Raw genomic sequence first — 14,867 nt, 5'->3', positions numbered from 1 at the left:
ATACCACCATTATTGCCCTCAAGTCAGCAAACTAAAACATATCATCACTTTGAGTCGATTTTAATGAGGGATATCTTACTTTAGATACTTTATATATTTTAGGTAAGTTTTACGCTAAATTAAGATACCAACTGCTCCACCCCCCCAAAAAAAAATATTATATTAAGATATGGACAGGATATGGGAAGAACGTAATGTTATCTATTCCTGAAAATCCACAAATAGAGTCATAACAACTTCAGGTAACATGAATACCACCATTATTGACCTCAAGTCAGCAAACTAAAATATATCATCACTTTGAGTCGATCATATTAAGGGATATAAGGTAATGTTATCTATTCCTGAAAATCCACAAATAGAGTCATAACAAAATCCACAAATAGAGTCATAACAACTTCAGGTAAGATGAATACCACCATTATTGACCTCAAGTCAGCTAAGTAAAATATATCATCACTTTAAGTCGATTATATTAAGGGATATAAGGTAATGTTATCTATTCCTGAAAATCCACAAAGAGAGTCATATCAACTTCAGGTAAGATGAATACCACCATTATTGACCTCAAGTCAGCTAAGTAAAATATATCATCACTTTGAGTCGATTATATTAAGGGATATAAGGTAATGTTATCTATTCCTGAAAATCCACAAATAGAGTCATAACAACTTCAGGTAACATGAATACCACCATTATTGACCTCAAGTCAGCAAACTAAAACATATATTCTCTTTGAGTTGATTATATTAAGGAATATAAGGTAATGTTATCTAGTCCTGAAAATCCACAAAGAGAGTCATAACAACACACAGTCCCATTCGCACGAAATCGCGTGGGCATTGCAGAGGTTAAGTCTCCATGCTGCAGAACTACTGGCGAGGAATGTGCGTCTTTAAATTTTGCGTGACTATGGTTCTGCTTTGATTCCGTGTGGTCGTAAAGTTCGTAACTTGGAGATCCAGTAGGACTCGCGCTTTAGTATGATTTGGGGCTCTTGTTTCTTAACGAGTTCTGTGCCTTTGATTTGTACATTGTTAACAGAGTGATTAGGTAAATTAAAGTGTACGGTATAGGGGAGGGTCTTGTTGATGGACGAGTTGTAATTGATTATTTAAGAGCGCGTGTTATATAACCCTATCTAGGCCGGAATATTTTGGGAGTTCATATGGCCGGGGGGCCTCCCAGGCCCCCCCCCCCCCTTGATATCTCGGCCGTCGACTGCGTGATCGCGCCGAAAATTGGCACGCAGGGTGTCTGGGATACAATCTACAAAATTGTATAGTTATTTATTTCATGCCATTTATTATTAAGTAATTATGCTAATTTATGCATAATTAGTATGCAAAATCATACTTTTTCCTCTAACTCCCTAAATATTGAAAGCTCCAAATGTTATAATTTTTGGCACATAATTTTTTTTGATATCAGATCAATTTCTTATGTATTATATATATATATTTTTTGCGATTTCTTATGTATTTCTTGGTTTTTTGAACTCTTTGTTTTCATTGTTTTTTCAATGAAATTCGTTGGGGACTCTTCTAAGATCATAAACAGCATAAAATACATACATTTAGACCAGCAAAACTAAAAATAATTATACATTTATGAATTTTGGTTGAAAACACAAATTACATTGACTTTGTACACGAAATCACGTTTTTGAGCAATTTTTGGTCAGACATGCACTTACATAACGTTGCATAATTTCGGAACCGCGTACCCGGGTGACGCAAAATTGGTCTGAAAAGTTGCGCAAGACTTGAAAGTAAAAAGTCAGTGAACAGCGCGGTCAAAAAAATTGCGCGGCGAATATATCGCACGACTCGTTGAGGGGGGGGGGGGGGCCTCGGAGCCCCCCCCCCCTCGGCCTAGATAGGGTTAAGCGGGTGTAGAGGGATGTTTGAGTTTTACCTACATATTGCAGTTTGCATTCAGTACATGTGATTAAATAAATTACCCAGGAAGGTTTGCAATCGATATGGTCTGTTATAAAATAAGTCATCTTTGTGGAAGTGCTTGTGAAAGTGAGGGTTTCTTGGATGCGTTGATGTAAGATGCATTTTTGTATTTGCATCTGTGGAAGCCAAGTTTTGCAGAGGCTGGTTGTGTGACTCGATTAAGCTTGGTGTCTGGGGTGATGTGAGGATATTCATTGTTTCTTTGCAAATCATCTTCTCCGATTGCTTCTACTAGCATATATATTGTTGGGGGTCTTCATTTTGGTCTTGGTCTGTGTTAAAAGTGTGTGTTGGTGATTTTGAGTTGACAAGTATGTCACGTAAGGATCTAGTGCGTCGAAAAGAAGTAACTGGTGGTTTGGGGAAAATTCTGCACATTCGTTAATTAGGGGGAAGTGTTTGTGAATGATGCGGGAAACATTGGCTTTGCGGGTGTGTAGGTGATGGGTAAGTGTATTTTGTCGGATGAGTTTCGTTTTTTGTACTTCAAGGTGGTCTTCGCGAGGGGTCTGTGATGCCAGGGGTATGTTTTTGTTTGACCATGTATTGGTTATAGTTTCTTTGTGTTAGGTTTGTCTCTAATTGTTGGAGGTGGTGGGAGGCTTTATCTGGATTTGAGCAAATGCGTATAATGCGTATAGCCTGGCTGTATGGAATGCTGGTGAATGTATGTTTGGGATGACATGATGAGGGGAGTAGGTATGCATGCGTGTTGGTAGGTTCGGTATGTAGTTCAGTGTGTAATGTGCCGTTTTCATTGTATAGAGTTACATCTAGGAAATTGATATTTGTAGGAGATGACTCGAATGTGTATTTGATGGTTGCATGATTTTCATTCATATTATTTTGACACCCCTGTTGCACCCACAAATGTAATAACGCCCACAAATGTAATAACACTTTACCCACAAATGTAATAACGCCCACAAATGTAATAACACTTTACCCACAAATGTAATAATTTCACCCACAAATGTAATAATGCACTTTACCCACAAATGTAATAATTTTTGATCGCCCACAAATGTAATATTGACTTTACCCACAAATGTAATAAATTTGAAGGGATTTTGGGCGAATCCGTTCTACACTAAAATCCTATAGTAATGCGTTCATATAGCCATGGACCTATTGTAATAGGTCCATGATATAGCAAAAATGTGCAAAGTCTTATTTCCAGACCCGGTTAATTAAAATATTATAATATAAGTCCAAAGTCTTTTTTCCAGACCGGGTTGTTAAAAAAAAAATTAACATGAGTCCAAAGTCTTTTTCCAGACCCGGTTGTTTAAAAAATTATAATATAAGTGCAAAGTCTTTTTTCAAGACCCAGTTACTTCAAAAATTGTAAGTCCAAAGTCTTTTTTCCAGACCCATTTGTTTCAAAACTTATAATATAAGTCCAAAGTCTTTTTTCCAGACCCGGTTGTTTCAGTAATTATAATATAGGTCCAAAGTCTTTTTTCCAGACCCGGTTGTTTCAAAAATTATAGTATAAGTCCAATGTATTTTTTTCAGACCCGGTTGTTTCAAAAATTACAATTTAAGTCCAAAGTCTTTTTTCCAGACCTGGTTATTTCAAAAATTATAATATTAGTCCAAACAAAGATATCATAATGATATTCCAGTAGAATGGAAATGAGAATCGAGCTTAGTCTTTTATCCAGACCCAGTTAAGTAAAACTGGTGGAATAAATGTCTTTGTTGTTGTTTGAACTTATATGGTGCGTTTTGTGAATATATGCGCTAAGAGTAACTTCAGAACCATGCGTAGTCTTTTCTCCAGACCCTGTTACTTAAAACAAAAAACTAAAACCCTAAAGTTATGCGTTTATATAACACAAAAGTCCAAAGTCTTTTTTCCAGACCCAGTTATTTAAAAAATTATATTATAAGTCCAAACAAAGATATCATAATGATATTCCGGTGGAAAAAAAAAGTTTAGTCTTTTCTCCAAACCCTGTTATTCCAAAATTATAAATAACAATACAACAACAAAAACAATATAAAGATCCCATAATCTTATAATGCTGGATAACATGGACATATAGCGTAGTCTTTCAGCCACACCCATTTTTTTTTTCAAAATTACGCAAATAGTAATAATAAAAAAACTACAAATCTTAGACCAAACAATCCTTCAACCTAAGAACCTGTTTCAAAAAGAAGTTAAGAGCGTTGTCTTTATTCCAGACCTAATCATTAAACAAATATCAAAAAAAATCTTCTAACGTAAGACCCTATCATATTCTTATTCTTGTGGAATAACACGAGTTTTGAAACATACTCTTTCCTCCAGACCCGGTTATTTAAAAAATGATTTTAAAAAAACTTCAAATCTATGACTCTTCAAAGTTACACCCAGTAAAAAATATGTCTTTACCCCACACCCAGTTTTTTTTTTTAATACCAAGACCCCTACAAAACAATGTTATAATGCATGACTAAAGCAATTGTCTTTTCTCCAGACTTGGTTATTATTTTTAAAAAAAATAGTTTTTACAAATATTCTAAAACGAATACCCAATAATCTAATTACTTTGGAATTACATGAAGATCGATTGTAGACTTTCCTCCAGACATATTTCTTTCAAGAATAAAAAACCAATAAATCCCAACCCCCAACAACGAATCTAAGAACCAACAATCCTCAAAATTAAGATCATGTAGAAAACCACATGTTTAGAGCGTTGTCTTTATTCCAGACCCAGTCATTTAAAGAATAATTTAAGCAATCTTAAAAACATAAAACTTTGTCATATTCTTATTCATGTGGAATAACACGAGTATTATGCTTAGTCTTTCGTCTAGACCCGGTTATTTAAAAGATAAAAACATATTGAAACAAAAAATCTAAGCTAAGACCAATCTTCATAATTAAACCCAGTTAAAATGCTTGGGTTTATAGTGTTGTCTTTACCCCACACCCAGTTCTCTTAAAAATACAAATTAAGCGAAACATTAATCTTAAAACTTAAGACCCCAGCATCTTCCAAACTATAAAAACCATGCATAACACAAAGACGACAAATTAATTATAGGCGTGAATATTCATATGATACGCACCTTAAAACCTAAGATAACAACAACAACAACGTTATTCTACAGTAATGATAGTGTGGGGTCTTTGCTGATACTGTTTGTTTGTTTTTATTGTTTCTTATAATTTCCTATTCTGAAATAACTGGGTCTAAAGCAAAGACTACACCATATTTCCATGCTATTCAATGTTGATAAGATTGCAGGGTCTTTGTTTTGTTGTTGTTGTTTTGTTTTTGAATGACTTTTTTATAACTGGGTCTGGAGGAAAGACTATGCTATATTTACATTTTGTTCAACATTAATAAGATCGTGGGGTCTTTGTTTTTTATCATTATCATTTATTATTTTTTATTTGCTATTTGAAATATTTGGGTCTGGAGGAAAGACTATACTAAACTTCTATGTTATTCAACATTAAGAAGAATTAATTTTGGGATCTTTATTTGGAAGGTTGTTTAAATGTTTTATATAACCGGGTCTGGAGAAAAAAGACTGATTTTGCGCTATATGAACGCATTACTATAAGGTTTTAGTTCAGAACAGATTCGCCAAAAATCCCTTCAAATTTATAATATTTGTGGTAAAGTCATTATAACATATGTGGGCGATCAAAAATTATTACATATGTGGGGAAAGTGCATTATTACATTTGTGGGTAAAGGGTTTTAGTTTTTAGTTTTAAGTTACCAGGTCTGGAGATAAGATTAGGCTTGATTCTCAATTTACTCTTGGCGCATATAATTATTCACAATACGCGCCATATAAGTTAAAACAACAACAAAGACATTTATTCCACCAGTTTTAATTAACTGGGTCTGGAGAAAAGACTAAGCTCGATTCTCATTTCCATTCCACTGGAATATCATTATCGTATCTTAGTTTGGACTTATATTATAATTTTTTAAACAACCGTGTCTGGAAAAAAGACTTTGGACTTATATTATAAGTTTTGAAACAACTGGGTCTGGAAAAAAAGACTTTGGACTTATATTATAATTTTTGAAACAACCGGGTCTGGAAAAAAGACTTTGGACCTATATTATAATTATTATAATTATTGAAACAACCGGGTCTGGAAAAAAGACTTTGGACTTATATTAAAATTTTTGAAACAACAGGGTCTGGAAAAAAAGACTTTCGACCTATATAATAATTATTGAAACAACCGGGTCTGGAAAAAAGAGTTTGGACTCATGTTATATTTTTTGAACAACCAGGTCTGGAAAAAAGACTTTGGACTTATATCATAATTTTTTTAACAACCTGGTCTGGAAAAACACTTTGGACTCATGTTATATTTTTTTAACAACCGGGTCTGGAAAAAAGACTTTGGACTTATATTATAAGTTTTGAAACAACCCGGTCTGGAAAAAATATTTTGGACCTATATAATAATTATTGAAACAAACGGGTCTGGAAAAAAGACTTTGGACTTATATTATAATTTTTTAAACAACCGGGCCTGGAAAAAAGACTTTGGACTCATGTTGTATTTTTTTTCAACAACCGGGTCTGGAAAAAAGACTTTGGACTTTTGTGCTATATCATGGACTTACTACAATAGGTCCATGGCTATATGAACGCATTACTATAGGATTGTAGTTTAGAACGGATTCGCCAAAAATCCCTTCAAATTTATTACATTTGTGGGTAAAGTCATTATTACATTTGTGGGCGATCAAAAATTATTACATTTGTGGGTAAAGTGCATTATTACATTTGCGGGCGAAATTATTACATTTGTGGGTAAAGTGTTATTACATTTGTGGGCGTTATTACATTTGTTGGTAAAGTGTTATTACATTTGTAGGCGTTATTAAATTTGTGGGCGATTATTACATTTGTGAGTGTAACAGGAATATGTTTTGTATATTGACTTCCAAACAAGATATTTAAGCTCCATGTTAGATATGTATATAAATGCAAACAGACAAGATATGTGAATCACTAAGCAGACAATGCGAGCGCGAAGCGCGAGCGAACATTTTATTTAGTGACATTAAATATTTTTTTCCAAGTCTTCTTCTCATCTTATTTATTTATACGCCTTCCTCCTCTTCTTTTTTCTCTTTTCTTTTCCTTCCTTTTTTCTTTCTTTCCCTTTTTTTTCATTTTTTTGCTCCGCCAATAGGGGGAGGGGAGGGCACCTCGGGCCCCCACCTGGATCCGCCTATGCATCATAATCACCACCTTCATCATCATTACCCCCATCATCATCACCACCATCATCAGCGCCCCGATCAGCGCATACCATACCAAAGCATGTTGCTATGCTGCACGTGTTATACACGGCTGGTGCGGCACGGCGGATCGGAGAGAGGGGAAATAATATTTCGTGGGAACGAAATAATATTTCGTGGGAACGAAATAATATTGCGTGGGAACGAAATAGTATTTCGTGGGAACGAAATAGTATTTCGTGGGAACGAAATAATATTGCGTGGGAACGAAATAATATTGCGTGGGAACGAAATAGTATTTCGTGGGAACGAAATAATATTGCGTGGCCACGAAATAGTATTGCGTGGGAACGAAATAATATTGCGTGGGAACGAAATAATATTGCGTGGGAACGAAATAGTATTTCGTGGGAACGAAATAGTATTTCGTGGGAACGAAATAATATTTCGTGGGAACGAAATGATATTGCGTGGGAACGAAATAGTATTTCGTGGGAACGAAATAGTATTTCGTGGGAACGAAATAATATTGCGTGGGAACGAAATAATATTGCGTGGGAACGAAATAGTATTTCGTGGGAACGAAATAGTATTGCGTGGGAACGAAATAGTATTTCGTGGGAACGAAATAATATTGCGTGGCCACGAAATAGTATTGCGTGGGAACGAAATAATATTGCGTGGGAACGAAATAATATTGCGTGACCACGAAATAATATTTCGTGGGAACGAAATGATGTACGGATAATTTTTTCTCCTTCATGTCACCTGGCGGGCTCCGTAGACGCGCACTAGTTTTCCATACACACCTTGTTTTATTTACATTGATTTATCATTTCTTTTGAACAGGATGGGACAAGTTCGTTAAGGAGAAATCTCCGCAGTGGGGGAATCTTATAACATCATCGGTCGCTCTGAATAATACCCTAGTAGTATTATACGAAGATCTTCAATCGGGACTCCGCCAACAGATCACAAGAATTCAGGAATTTTTGGGCCTTCCTCTCAACGAAGCAAGACTAAAATGTATGGTAGCCTATCCCGAAGGGAAATTTCATCGTAAAAAGAACAGAATTTACGATGCATTCGATCCTTACACAAAAAAACAAGAGGATATCATTGAAATGCTTATTAGCGCAGCTTCAAAATTACTGCTTGACAAGGGTTATATAATGAAGTATTTACCGTATTCCCGCCGGAAAAAAAATAATGAATGAATATAATTATAACATTAATTATAATAATAAAAGTGTTATATGCCAATTGTTCGTGTACACATCATTACGTGTTTCCTCTGCTTAAAAATACCCAACCAGCTTATAACACAGGAACCCCATTGCCCCGCGTGTTTTGTCAATGGGAGCTCAACTGGGGTATTTACGGTTCTAGGACAATTACCCCCCGGACAATCACCCCCGGACAACTACCCCCAAAGCACAATTACCCCCGGACAATTACCCCCTGAGGACAATTACCCCCGAGGACAATTACCCGCCGGACAATTACCCCCGAGAACAATCACCCCCGGACAATCACCCCCAAACAATTACCTCTGAGGACATATATCCCAGGACGATTACCCCCCGGAAAATCCCCCCCCCCCCCTTCTCCGGAATCGGTGTTAGAATCAAGCAGGACCCATTGTAAGTCTTGGACGGTGGCACAGGTTTTCGAAATATTTTCTACTTTATCTTACGTTAATAACTTTCTCTTTTATATAGCTCTCTCTCCTTTTCTCTCTCTCACTTTCTTCTGTTTTCCTTGCTTTTTCATTTTTCTTGTTTTGTTTTGTTTAGCAGCACCTTCTGCGGTTCCATGACAATTGCTCCGCCGACATTTGCTCCGCCGACAATTGCTACGCAAAATACGACAACTGCTCCGCCGACAATTGCTCCGGACAGTTGCTCCGCCGACAGTTGCTCCGTCGACAGTTGCTCCGCCGATATGTGCTCCGTCGACACTTGCTCCGCCGATATTTGCTCCGCCGATATTTGCTCCGAAAACATGTGCTCCGCCGACATCTGCTCCGCCGAAAATTGCTCCGCCGACAATTGCTCCGCCGATAATTGCTCCGCCGACATCTGCTCCGATTATACGACAATTGCTCCGCCGATATTTGCTCCGATTATACGACAATTGCTCCGCCGATATTTGCTCCGCCGACATCTGCTCCGATTATACGACAATTGCTCTGCCGATAATTGCTCCGCCGACATCTGCTCCGCCGTAAATTGCTCCGATAATGCGACAATTATTTATTTATTTTTTATTCGTACTTTCATACGCATAACAATTATAGCACAGGCTGAAGGCGTCAATTTACCATGGAGCATAGCTCCATGAATTTACAAAGTAAACTTAAACTATGCTTGCATGATATATTAAATGTCATACACAGGGGCCGCGGAACGGTTTTCAAAGTGAGGGCTGAGTCAAAAGTGGGGGCTGTCCATGCTAAAAATCATAATCATATGGTCATTCTTACGTTTTTTGTACACGGCTTTGGAAAATTGGGGGGCTAAAGCCCCCCGGCTCCGCGGCCCCTGATACATGCATATAGAAAGAAATAGAAAAAAAGGGGTAAGCACAAAGGAGGGATAGATATTCTTAATGCTTGTTCATGGTGGGGGGGGGGGGCATTTGTGTAAGTTTTATTACGTGCCTGGCGATTAAAATGAAGAAAAAAAAACGCGTTTTCATGTAATCATTATAACCATATAGCTCCATGTTATAACAGTAGAAACAAATTAGACATACCCCATTCTTAGCGTCAAAATCGCTCAGACTGGCGAAATGTGCTCCGAAGTGGAGACATTTGCTCCAGGTGAAATTCAACGGCATACCCCACCTTATTTTGTCGAAAACCTGTACTGTAGTCACGCAAAATGTTTACTGTCGGCAAATTTTGTGCCATACAAACATGACCAAGACATTCGGTAAGTAAAAATTAATATTCAAGAAAATACCAACTTGTGAAAGGCTACATGTCGTGTCACCTTCTCGGCACACCCCTCCACTCTGGTTTCCATATCCTCTCGTACACACAGTGCTCTCAGTCTGGTCTCCACATCCACATCATGTCATACACACCGTAGGTTTTTAGATTATGATAATACTGTATATAATAGTGAGTTGCTTTTTTGTTTTATGTTGATCATGATTGTTTTCTTCACTGATAGAAAAAGGATAATTAAATTTTTTTTAATAATCCAAAAATAAAATCCATATGTTCTGTTTTGTATAGTTATTAGTCAAGGTTACTTTAGTTCGCATTAGTTCTCATTGTTTATACGTTCTAATTCTTATGCATTATGCCGATTGATATTGTACTTTAAATTTGACTATGTATTGTTACTTTGATTTTGTTGTGCTTTGTGAACGGAAAATAAATAAATCTTAATCTAAATCTAAATATGGTCCGCCAATAGTCGAATTATATTCATTATGATGTTATAATGTAAGTAACAATTTGTTGTTGATGGGGGATATAATTTTACACGTAGTTTCAAAAAAAAAATCAATCAAACAAGATTTTCTTCTATAAATGATATACCTTCATGTGTATATGGCCGCCTATTTTCCAAGAATGAACTATATGAGAAGAAAACGTGTGTTCATGTACTTATTATCATTATCATTGTACCACCATTATCATCATTAGCATCATTATCAGCATCTTCATCATCACCATCATTATCATTGTCGTCGTCGTTTTGCTTATGCGGAAATCAAACAAAAATGATTGTGAAAAGGGTTATGGAGGGAAAGAGAGAGAGAGAGAGAGAGAGAGAAAGAGGGGGAGTGAGTGAGAGCTTGAGGAAAAAAGGAGGTGTATGACTTATTATTTCTGAATATCGCGATTTCTGTTTATTCATGGGATTGAAATAGAAGGATAAACTTAACAAGTTCTTGTCATTATAATTTTTTATTTGATTTACTGATCAGAACATGAGATAAATGAAATCATGAAGACTGTACGTTCTCGACAGTTTTATTAACGTTTTCCAACCAAAACTACACTTTAATGACTGCAAACACCTTCATTTTCACACACAACTATGGACACAGTATACATGTAATTGAGAGTAGTGTCATTTTCAAAACCTTTCTTAGCTGCAATGAATACTGAATCTCATTTCCACAATGTGCATCTGAATGCACAATGCCTGTGTTTCTAACATGTACCCAAATTACCCAATTTAAAGAACACATGTTAAGATCTAATGAATCAGCAAAATAATCCACATTCTATCATGATCAGCAGGCATAACAGCCTATATACTCTTCAATACTTCAATTACAGTTTGTCGAAAGAAATAACACAAAGAAAAATAAATATATAGAATTGTATATCTGGTAAATATATCCAAAATATTAAATTAACGCATCGTGCTCTCATTTCTTTTACGAGATATCCCCCCCCCGAGATATGATTCATGTTTACAATTTAAAAAAAGGCGTATAAATGTCCCCTTTCCATGTCAATAACAGCTCGTGCTTTGTGCTCGCATTATAAATTCAGTGAGATGCGTATTGGGTTTCATGAATTTGTAACTATATTATTGCTTGTATATATATTATTGTCTTTTAAAAATAACATTATTTGTTTAGACGTAATGAGAGAGATACATTCATATATTTATTTATTATAATATATTTATATTGTCGCTTTGCACAGAATAGAACAAAAATACAACCTAAGTCTAGTGTTATAGTAACTCACCAGTAGCGTAATGAGCCAACAACAAAAAATGGAGGGGGCGAGACAAGGATGACATTTATTTTCCTTTCCTTTATTCTTTTTTTTTCATTGGTAGGGAAAATGGGGGGATCCGTGACCCCTAGCACGCCCCTCCCCCATCTGTACGCCAGTGATGATCATACTTTCGTTTGAAACAAATTGAAGGAAAAAAAGTGCAAGGGTAGATAAGGCCGAAGACGTAAATAACAATTATTGATACAAATATTAATAATTATAATACTGATAAATATACAATAAATCAAGCGGTCACCAATAAAAATAAACAACGTGAAAGAACAAAACGAGAAAGAGAGAGAGAGAGCCCGCGCGAATGCATGGTGTATAAGTTGCTGGAAAGCAGAAGAGATATTGTGTCCAGCACCCCCCCCCCCCCCAATTCTCTCCCCGCTCAAGACCGGAGTGAAACCAATGATAATAATATATGAACAAAAATCCAGATTCACAATTTCAATGGGGAGTGTGTCATTCCCCTTCTCCGTTACAATTTGTCAAGTGGCAGCGGCAGGGAGAACAATTTGTTTTGTTTTTTTAAGCAGAAAGCTGTGATGATAGGGGGAGAATAAAATAAATAAAACATTAACGAATAACAAGAACAAAACAACGCCAAAACAATTTGAATCAGGATGAATTTCTTATCCTTTAACATAGACCAACTTGGAGAAATAAGATGTTCATGCAATTGTCGTATAATCGGAGCAGATGTCGGCGGAGCAAATATCGGCGGAGCAATTGTCGCGGAGCAATTGTCGTATAATCGGAGCAGATGTCGGCGGAGCAATTATCGGCGGAGCAATTGTCGGCGGAGCAATTTTCGGCGGAGCAGATGTCGGCGGAGCACATGTCGGCGGAGCAAATATCGGCGGAGCAAATATCGGCGGAGCAAGTGTCGACGGAGCACATATCGGCGGAGCAAGTGTCGACGGAGCAACTGTCGGCGGAGCAATTGTCCGGAGCAATTGTCGGCGGAGCAACTGTCTTATTTTGCGTAGCAATTGTCGGCGGAGCAGATGTCGGCGGAGCAATTGTCGGGTCACCCCTTCTGCATCATGAAATATGGGAAGGGGGCTTGCACCCCAAACCTTCCATTTGGCTACGCATATTTGCATCAGAAAATATGTAAACTGGCTCTCATACTAAGTTTTCATAGAACAATTGAACGCGATTAGACATAATAATCACAAATGCTGAATATCTCTGATTCAAACTAATCTGATTTTTTTATATTCATTTTGGGTTTAATTTCAGGAAAGAAATCAGGCAAATAGATAAAAGGTAAAAATGACACTTTCATAGGTAGAAATATTTAAAGTCGATAACGCAATTTTCAACACTAACACTGGCAAGTATGACCTATAAACCTGTTATTTTAAAACAATTCAACTAACAAGAAGCTAAGAATTATGAAACCATTGGTGCACATTCCAGATTAAGATGTGGCTTTATAACTTAATACAGTAAGCTACAAAACTTTATGCAAAGATAATACACACAAGAACACCTTGTAATGTTACCATTTAGGCCCTAAATGGTATAAATTGCAAGGTGATTTTGTGTGTATGATTTTAGGGTGAAACCAATGAAACGTTAAAGAATGAGATTAGTACTAAAATTACTAAATTGTAAACAATATGACATAATCAAATACAGTGTTTTTTCATACAAATTGGCAATCATGATAGCATACCATTCGTTTAAGGTGAATTTTAAGGACGGTTTGTGAGAATTTATAAAGTAGACCAATACATATACAGCAATCACAAGTCACAAGAGTCGTTATTTAGATTGTGTAAATACAAAGTTGGACGAAGGTTGTTTTTTCGTGAATTTCATGATGCTAATGATGTTTAACTATCCATCATTTAGCCACTCCACACAAAATTTGATAACGTAGGTTCATGGTTGAGTGAGCATAATTTTTTGTGATGTATCATCATAGGAGTTTAAGTAGTATCCTCTTTAACTTAAAAAAAAAACATGTTGGAAGTGGAAAATGTTAGTGGCTCCCCTCCCCCATGTTTGGGCTTCTTCCCATTTTCAAATTCTAGGTCCACCACTGATTTGTCCATAAATTCAACTGGTCCGAGAAATTGTTAGGAAAAGAAAGCGATTTAAAGAGTATTCATTTCTAAGTTTTCAAATATGCTAGTTCAACCATGAAAGTGTAAAAAGTACGGAAAATGTGTGGTGATAAAAGTGATGGAAGGTAAAAACAACAGCAACTAAGTCACATTTAAAAATAAATTCCCCCATTCACGTTATAACACCTACAAATTAGTCTGTGACACTGTAGGTGCAATTTTCTTCCTTTGATGCGTGCTCACTCGTCCATAAATAAAGAAATTGATTTCATTTTTGCACATAATTCTGCTCAAAGTTTGATAAACATTACTGCCAAATGGCATTGATAAAGACAGTTTGAAAAAAAGTTCCACCATATTGAATAAGTTACTACTTATTGTTAAACATATGCACCAATAGTGCACACAATGTCAATAAAAGAGGAAATCTAAATCTTAACAAAAGTGAAATGAGGGTTTGTTTCATGGATGGTTTTAGTTACTTCTGTCAACAGTTTCTTTCATGGCTTCAGAGTGACACTATCTAAAAGGCGTGCACACCATAATAATTATCCGATACGGCATAGATTGGGGCCAAGGCCTTGACATTTCTTTTCATTTGCATAATTTTCGAATATTGTGTGCTCACTGAAGCATTAGACATCGGAATGTTCATGAAAATCAAATGAACTATGCAAGAAGGTTTGTAACAGATATCCATAGGCGGCCAACTTTTTTATGTTTTTTATGTGTTGCGTGAAGTTTGTATACTTTTCCAGCAAATTGGCGAAAAAACATGTTCAATATCTTATAGTATTGATCCGTGCTTTTGTGTTTTTACAGTGCTCAATGTTTTAAATGT

This window comes from Lytechinus pictus, unplaced genomic scaffold (genome assembly GCF_037042905.1).
Source record: "Lytechinus pictus isolate F3 Inbred unplaced genomic scaffold, Lp3.0 scaffold_28, whole genome shotgun sequence".
Taxonomy (NCBI): domain Eukaryota; kingdom Metazoa; phylum Echinodermata; class Echinoidea; order Temnopleuroida; family Toxopneustidae; genus Lytechinus; species Lytechinus pictus.
This window is presented reverse-complemented; position numbering follows the sequence as displayed.